Genomic DNA, 8,396 nt, shown 5'->3' on the forward strand with positions numbered 1-8,396 from the left:
ATTACAAATTACTGCAGCTATTACTAACTTAACCATGAAAGTGCTCAGCAACATTATTTATTATGTTACTTATTATTGACCACTTTCTTTGTCAACTTAAACAAAAGGAGAATGTTGCACATAATGAGTAAATGGCAAGTTTCTACGAACATTTATGGTAAAGATTATGCTTACTGTGGTAGCCTTACGTCTTTTTCAACATAAAATGCTTCTTTTTGGTGAGAGCCATTACATAAATGGCTCGTCACCGAGTCTTCCACAAGCTGCTAGCTTGACAACTGAGAGTACTAACAATCACCATGTTTGTTGTTTACGTTCATTATATGTTCGCGTTCATAATGCTAATTTTGGTAAAGTGACTTTTGAGGAAGGCCTGAAGGGACGGGCTGTCAGTGGTGGCAACTTGCGACTTTCTTGCGAGATGTAGCAACTTTTAGAGCTGGTGTTGCTTGCTACTTTCATTGGAAAAGGCATGGCAACATTGTGCTGGGTTTATCGGCTGGATGATTTTTTTAATCTAGCGTACTCTTGCTAGTTGCTCAAGATTACCAATCCTGCCTTCAATGTTATTTTACATTAAACATGACTTGATACATTTTGTATTTACCCACCAAAATTGCAAAACATCACACAAGAGACGATTTCAATTCCTCAAAGATTGTGTATTGTGATCATTGTAAATGTTTTGACAGAAATTGTACAAACTAAAATATATATCCCAGAACACAGCATGATTACATAAATACACTTTCTATAAATATGAAAATTGACAGTGCATTATTTTTGACACATGTATACCATTACCTTTGATATAACTTCCTTCAAACAAGGGTGAAAGTGATTTCCAGTGTGGCTAGTTTTACTTTTTGATTAATTTGACAGTAAGTAAGTTTATCCGAAGATGTAAAAGACTTCGACGACAAGAATCTTAGATTTTTACTGACAACAAAGTCATTTTTCATACCAGTGATGGCATTCATGTATTGATGTAAAGTCAAATGGAAATCAGCACTAATGCTATTGTTGGCTAGACAGTAGCCATGACAACACTACAAGGCAGGATGCGGTGATGAGACTCATCTTATGGCTTCCACTTGAAGCTGTCGTTGCTTCAGTTGGTGCAGCTGCAGTTGCAATCGTAGGTGCTGCTGTTGTAGGTGCAGCTGTTGTAGGTGCTGCTGTTGTATTTGCTGCTGTTGAAGGTGCGGCAGTGAAACAAACCATTAGTTTGACAAACATTTGTGCAACTTTTGACATTTTTGATCAAGTAGCACTCATAATTGCTTACATGCGGCAGTTACAGTGATTGAGGTGGGGTCAATGGTCAATTCGGCGACGTCTGGAGCGTCCATCAATGCTTCTTTAATCACAGTTGTATCAGGAGCAGATGTCGTGTTAAAGTCAAGTTCCACATCATTGATGATAGATCCATTTCTGCAGAAGGAGAAACAAAAAATGTAGTTTGATGTGTTCGATTTAAGCCACTATTATTGAATTGTAACAATTGTAAAACTGTATCTCTCAACATAATACCTGAATCTCACCACTCTTGAGGAGCGGAAGGAGGAAGGGAAGCTTCTTTTGTACACACGATCAAGCTGCAGAAACAGAAATGAAGTTGTATTTAAACGACCAGTGTGTAGGTTTGCGGGGGATCTATCAGTAGAAATGAAATAAATCATGCATAACTATATTTCATGAGTTTCGTCTGAAATCAGCTGTTACTATGAATCTAACTAAGAATGTGTTTTTGTTGGCTTAGAATGAGCCCTTCATGCCTATATAGGGAATGGATCCTCCCCACGGAGTTTGCCGTGTTGCAACACAGTGTTTATACAGTAGCCCACAAATCAAATATTGGCTCTACAGGGAGCGTTTTTATGTTTGGTTGAGGTCATGTAGTTTTCCGACATGCTAGTGAGTCTGCAGTAATGTGAGCCGCGGTTTTGTAATCGCCGGCTTACGCTTTCCGGTAGGAGTGAGCGGAGGGCCATTCAGTTTGTTGGTCCCCTTAATGTCTCCTTCATTAATTCCTTCTGGAAATTTGAATATGTGACTTTTTATATCGAGTATGTATACTCTCCAGTAAGTTTTCAGTCCTTTGATTGGGTGCTTAAGCTCTGTGATAAAATAATTCAGTAGTTGAACCAGCAGGTTTTATTCGAAGTGTGAGACTTACCGCTGTCGTTACCATTTCGGATCGATTTTTGAAAGCTTCAGATGATGGATCGTTAAAAGCAGGTATAAAAACGACATTCACAGATCTGAAAGTCAAGGCCGCTGTTGTAGGTGCTGCTGTTGTAGGTGCAGCTGTTGTGGGTGCGGCTGTTGTAGGTGCAGCTGTTGTAGGTGCTGCAGTTGTTGTAGGTGCCGCTGTTGTAGGTGCTGCTGTTGTAGGTGCAGCTGTTGTAGGTGCGGCTGTTGTAGGTGCAGCTGTTGTAGGTGCGGCTGTTGTAGGTGCTGCTGTTGTAGGTGCTGCTGTTGTATTTGCTGCTGTTGAAGGTGCGGCAGTGAAACAAACCATTAGTTTGACAAACATTTGTGCAACTTTTGACATTTTTGATCATGTAGCACTCATAATTGCTTACATGCGGCAGTTACAGTGATTGAGGTGGGGTCAATGGTCAATTCGGCGACGTCTGGAGCTTCCATCAATGCTTCTTTAATCACAGTTGTATCAGGAGCAGATGTCGTGTTAAAGTCAAGTTCCACATCATTGATGATAGATCCATTTCTGCAGAAGGAGAAACAAAAAATGTAGTTTGATGTGTTCGATTTAAGCCACTATTATTGAATTGTAACAATTGTAAAACTGTATCTCTCAACATAATACCTGAATCTCACCACTCTTGAGGAGCGGAAGGAGGAAGGGAAGCTTCTTTTGTACACACGATCAAGCTGCAGAAACAGAAATGAAGTTGTATTTAAACGACCAGTGTGTAGGTTTGCGGGGGATCTATCAGTAGAAATGAAATAAATCATGCATAACTATATTTCATGAGTTTCGTCTGAAATCAGCTGTTACTATGAATCTAACTAAGAATGTGTTTTTGTTGGCTTAGAATGAGCCCTTCATGCCTATATAGGGAATGGATCCTCCCCACGGAGTTTGCCGTGTTGCAACACAGTGTTTATACAGTAGCCCACAAATCAAATATTGGCTCTACAGGGAGCGTTTTTATGTTTGGTTGAGGTCATGTAGTTTTCCGACATGCTAGTGAGTCTGCAGTAATGTGAGCCGCGGTTTTGTAATCGGCGGCTTACGCTTTCCGGTAGGAGTGAGCGGAGGGCCATTCAGTTTGTTGTTCCCCTTAATGTCTCCTTCATTAATTCCTTCTGGAAATTTGAATATGTGACTTTTTATATCGAGTATGTATACTCTCTAGTATGTTTTCAGTCCTTTGATTGGGTGCTTAAGCTCTGTGATAAAATAATTCAGTAGTTGAACCAGCAGGTTTTATTCGAAGTGTGAGACTTACCGCTGTCGTTACCATTTCGGATCGATTTTTGAAAGCTTCAGATGATGGATCGTTAAAAGCAGGTATAAAAACGACATTCACAGATCTGAAAGTCAAGGCCGCTGTTGTAGGTGCTGCTGTTGTAGGTGCAGCTGTTGTGGGTGCGGCTGTTGTAGGTGCAGCTGTTGTAGGTGCTGCAGTTGTTGTAGGTGCCGCTGTTGTAGGTGCTGCTGTTGTAGGTGCAGCTGTTGTAGGTGCGGCTGTTGTAGGTGCAGCTGTTGTAGGTGCGGCTGTTGTAGGTGCTGCTGTTGTAGGTGCAGCTGTTGTGGGTGCGGCTGTTGTAGGTGCAGCTGTTGTAGGTGCTGCAGTTGTTGTAGGTGCCGCTGTTGTAGGTGCTGCTGTTGTAGGTGCAGCTGTTGTAGGTGCGGCTGTTGTAGGTGCTGCTGTTGTTGTAGGTGAGGCTGTTGTTGTAGGTGCAACTGTTGTTGTAGGTGCAACTGTTGTTGTAGCTGCAGCTGTTGTTGTAGGTGCAACTTTTGTTGTAGCTGCAGCTGTTGTTGTAGGTGCTGTTGTTGTAGGTGCTGTTGTTGTTGGGGCAGCAGTTATTGTTGGGACTGCAGTTGTTGTTGGGGCAGCAGTTGTTGGGGCTATAGTTGTTGTTGGGGCTGCAGTTGTTGTTGGGGCAGCAGTTGTTGTTGGGGCTGCAGTTGTTGTTGGGGCAGCTGTTGTTGTTGGGGCAGCTGTTGTTGTTGGGGCAGCTGTTGTTGTTGGGGCAGCAGTTGTTGTTGGGGCAGCAGTTGTTGTTGGGGCTGCAGTTGTTGTTGGGGCAGCAGTTGTTGTTGGGGCAGCAGTTGTTGTTGGGGCAGCTGTTGTTGTTGGGGCAGCAGTTGTTGTTGGGGCAGCAGTTGTTGTTGGGGCTGCAGTTGTTGTTGGGGCTGCAGTTGTTGTTGGGGCTGCAGTTGTTGTTGGGGCAGCAGTTGTTGTTGGGGCTGCAGTTGTTGTTGGGGCAGCAGTTGTTGTTGGGGCAGCTGTTGTTGTTGGGGCTGCAGTTGTTGTTGGGGCAGCAGTTGTTGTTGGGGCTGCAGTTGTTGTTGGGGAAGCAGTTGTTGTTGGGGCTGCAGTTGTTGTTGGGGCAGCAGTTGTTGTTGGGGCAGCAGTTGTTGTTGGGGCAGCAGTTGTTGTTGGGGAAGCAGTTGTTGTTGGGGCAGCAGTTGTTGTTGGGGCTGCAGTTGTTGGGGCAGCAGTTGTTGTTGGGGCAGCTGTTGTTGTTGGGGCTGCAGTTGTTGTTGGGACTGCAGTTGTCGTTGGGGCTGCAGTTGTCGTTGGGGCTGCAGTTGTCGTTGGGGCTGCAGTTGTCGTTGGGGCAGCAGTTGTCGTTGGGGAAGCAGTTGTCGTTGGGGCTGCAGTTGTCGTTGGGGCAGCAGTTGTCGTTGGGGCAGCTGTTGTCGTTGGGGCAGCTGTTGTCGTTGGGGCAGCAGTTGTCGTTGGGGCAGCAGTTGTTGTTGGGGCTGTAGTTGTTGTTGGGGCTGTAGTTGTTGTTGGGGCTGCAGTTGTTGTTGGGGCAGCAGTTGTTGTTGGGGCTGCAGTTGTTGTTGGGGAAGCAGTTGTTGTTGGGGCTGCAGTTGTTGTTGGGGCAGCAGTTGTTGTTGGGGCTGCAGTTGTTGTTGGGGCAGCTGTTGTTGTTGGGGCAGCAGTTGTTGTTGGGGAAGCAGTTGTCGTTGGGGCAGCAGTTGTCGTTGGGGCTGCAGTTGTCGTTGGGGCAGCAGTTGTCGTTGGGGCTGCAGTTGTTGTTGGGGCAGCAGTTGTTGTTGGGGCTGCAGTTGTTGTTGGGGCTGCAGTTGTTGTTGGGGCAGCTGTTGTTGGGGCAGCTGTTGTTGTTGGGGCTGCAGTTGTTGTTGGGGCAGCAGTTGTTGTTGTTAGGGCTGCAGTTGTTGTTGGGGCTGTAGTTGTTGTTGGGGCTGCAGTTGTTGTTGGGGCTGCAGTTGTTGTTGGGGCAGCAGTTGTTGTTGGGGCTGCAGTTGTTGTTGGGGCAGCTGTTGTTGTTGGGGCTGCAGTTGTTGTTGGGGCTGCAGTTGTTGTTGGGGAAGCAGTTGTTGTTGGGGCAGCAGTTGTTGTTGGGGCTGCAGTTGTTGTTGGGGCAGCTGTTGTTGTAGGTGCTGTTGTTGTAGGTGCTGTTGTTGTTGGGGCAGCAGTTATTGTTGGGACTGCAGTTGTTGTTGGGGCAGCAGTTGTTGTTGGGGCTGCAGTTGTTGTTGGGGCAGCAGTTGTTGTTGGGGCTGCAGTTGTTGTTAGGGCAGCTGTTGTTGTTGGGGCTGCAGTTGTTGTTGGGGCTGCAGTTGTTGTTGGGGCAGCAGTTGTTGTTGGGGCTGCAGTTGTTGTTGGGGCAGGAGTTGTTGTTGGGGCAGCAGTTGTTGTTGGGGCTGCAGTTGTTGTTGGGGCAGCTGTTGTTGTAGGTGCTGTTGTTGTAGGTGCTGTTGTTGTTGGGGCAGCAGTTATTGTTGGGACTGCAGTTGTTGTTGGGGCAGCAGTTGTTGTTGTTAGGGCTGCAGTTATTGGGGCTGTAGTTGTTGTTGGGGCTGCAGTTGTTGTTGGGGCAGCAGTTGTTGTTGGGGCTGCAGTTGTTGTTGGGGCAGCTGTTGTTGTTGGGGCTGCAGTTGTTGTTGGGGCAGCAGTTGTTGTTGTTAGGGCTGCAGTTGTTGTTGGGGCTGCAGTTGTTGTTGGGGCAGCAGTTGTTGTTGGGGCAGCTGTTGTTGTTGGGGCAGCAGTTGTTGGGGCTGCAGTTGTTGTTGGGGCTGTAGTTGTTGTTGGGGCTGCAGTTGTTGTTGGGGCAGCTGTTGTTGTTGGGGCTGCAGTTGTTGTTGGGGCTGCAGTTGTTGTTGGGGCAGCAGTTGTTGTTGTTAGGGCTGCAGTTATTGGGGCTGTAGTTGTTGTTGGGGCTGCAGTTGTTGTTGGGGCAGGAGTTGTTGTTGGGGCTGCAGTTGTTGTTGGGGGTGCAGTTGTTGTTGGGGCAGCAGTTGTTGTTGGGGCTGCAGTTGTTGTTGGGGCAGCTGTTGTTGTTGGGGCTGCAGTTGTTGTTGGGGCAGCAGTTGTTGTTGTTAGGGCTGCAGTTGTTGTTGGGGCTGCAGTTGTTGTTGGGGCAGCAGTTGTTGTTGGGGCAGCTGTTGTTGTTGGGGCAGCAGTTGTTGGGGCTGCAGTTGTTGTTGGGGCTGTAGTTGTTGTTGGGACTGCAGTTGTTGTTGGGGCAGTAGTTGTTGTTGTTAGGGCTGCAGTTGTTGGGGCTGTAGTTGTTGTTGGGGCTGCAGTTGTTGTTGGGGCAGCAGTTGTTGTTGGGGCTGCAGTTGTTGTTGGGGCTGCAGTTGTTGTTGGGGCAGCAGTTGTTGTTGGGGCTGCAGTTGTTGTTGGGGCAGCTGTTGTTGTTGGGGCTGCAGTTGTTGTTGGGGCAGCAGTTGTTGTTGTTAGGGCTGCAGTTGTTGTTGGGGCTGTAGTTGTTGTTGGGGCTGCAGTTGTTGTTGGGGCAGCAGTTGTTGTTGGGGCTGCAGTTGTTGTTGGGGCAGCTGTTGTTGTAGCTGCTGTTGTTGTAGGTGCTGTTGTTGTTGGGGCAGCAGTTATTGTTGGGACTGCAGTTGTTGTTGGGGCAGCAGTTGTTGTTGGGGCTGCAGTTGTTGTTGGGGCAGCAGTTGTTGTTGGGGCTGCAGTTGTTGTTGGGGCAGCTGTTGTTGTTGGGGCTTCAGTTGTTGTTGGGGCTGCAGTTGTTGTTGGGGCAGCAGTTGTTGTTGGGGCAGCAGTTGTTGTTGGGGCTGCAGTTGTTGTTGGGGCAGCTGTTGTTGTAGGTGATGTTGTTGTAGGTGCTGTTGTTGTTGGGGCAGCAGTTATTGTTGGGACTGCAGTTGTTGTTGGGGCAGCAGTTGTTGTTGTTAGGGCTGCAGTTATTGGGGCTGTAGTTGTTGTTGGGGCTGCAGTTGTTGTTGGGGCAGGAGTTGTTGTTGGGGCCGCAGTTGTTGTTGGGGGTGCAGTTGTTGTTGGGGCAGCAGTTGTTGTTGGGGCTGCAGTTGTTGTTGGGGCAGCTGTTGTTGTTGGGGCTGCAGTTGTTGTTGGGGCAGCAGTTGTTGTTGTTAGGGCTGCAGTTGTTGTTGGGGCTGTAGTTGTTGTTGGGGCTGCAGTTGTTGTTGGGGCTGCAGTTGTTGTTGGGGCAGCAGTTGTTGTTGGGGCAGCAGTTGTTGTTGGGGCAGCAGTTGTTGTTGGGGCTGCAGTTGTTGTTGGGGCAGCTGTTGTTGTAGGTGCTGTTGTTGTAGGTGCTGTTGTTGTTGGGGCAGCAGTTATTGTTGGGACTGCAGTTGTTGTTGGGGCAGCAGTTGTTGTTGTTAGGGCTGCAGTTATTGGGGCTGTAGTTGTTGTTGGGGCTGCAGTTGTTGTTGGGGCAGGAGTTGTTGTTGGGGCTGCAGTTGTTGTTGGGGGTGCAGTTGTTGTTGGGGCAGCAGTTGTTGTTGGGGCTGCAGTTGTTGTTGGGGCAGCTGTTGTTGTTGGGGCTGCAGTTGTTGTTGGGACCGCAGTTGTTGTTGTTAGGGCTGCAGTTGTTGTTGGGGCAGCAGTTGTTGTTGGGGCTGCAGTTGTTGTTGGGGCAGCAGTTGTTGTTGGGGCAGCTGTTGTTGTTGGGGCAGCAGTTGTTGGGGCTGCAGTTGTTGTTGGGGCTGTAGTTGTTGTTGGGGCTGCAGTTGTTGTTGGGGCAGCTGTTGTTGTTGGGGCTGCAGTTGTTGTTGGGGCTGCAGTTGTTGTTGGGGCAGCAGTTGTTGTTGGGGCAGCAGTTGTTGTTGGGGCTGCAGTTGTTGTTGGGGCAGCTGTTGTTGTACGTGCTGTTGTTGTAGGTGCTGTTGTTGTTGGGGCAGCAGTTATTGTTGGGACTGCAGTTGTTGTTGGGGCAGTAGTTGTTGTTGTTAGGGC

General features: G+C 48.1%; 1 long non-coding RNA gene across 1 annotated transcript; it reads right to left on the minus strand.

Moving 5' to 3' along the window:
• Positions 1–822: 822 nt before the first annotated feature.
• LOC306796894 lies at positions 823–2,296 on the minus strand. Its single transcript, XR_013773077.1, has 4 exons — positions 2,180–2,296; positions 1,534–1,598; positions 1,289–1,434; positions 823–1,193 (listed from the first exon to the last, which is right to left on the minus strand). It is a non-coding gene; the product is annotated as an uncharacterized lncRNA (long non-coding RNA).
• Between the last annotated feature and the right edge of the window lie 6,100 nt (positions 2,297–8,396).

The sequence above is a fragment of the Melanostigma gelatinosum genome (assembly GCF_949748355.1).
Source record: "Melanostigma gelatinosum genome assembly, chromosome: 23".
Classification (NCBI taxonomy): Eukaryota; Metazoa; Chordata; class Actinopteri; order Perciformes; family Zoarcidae; genus Melanostigma; species Melanostigma gelatinosum.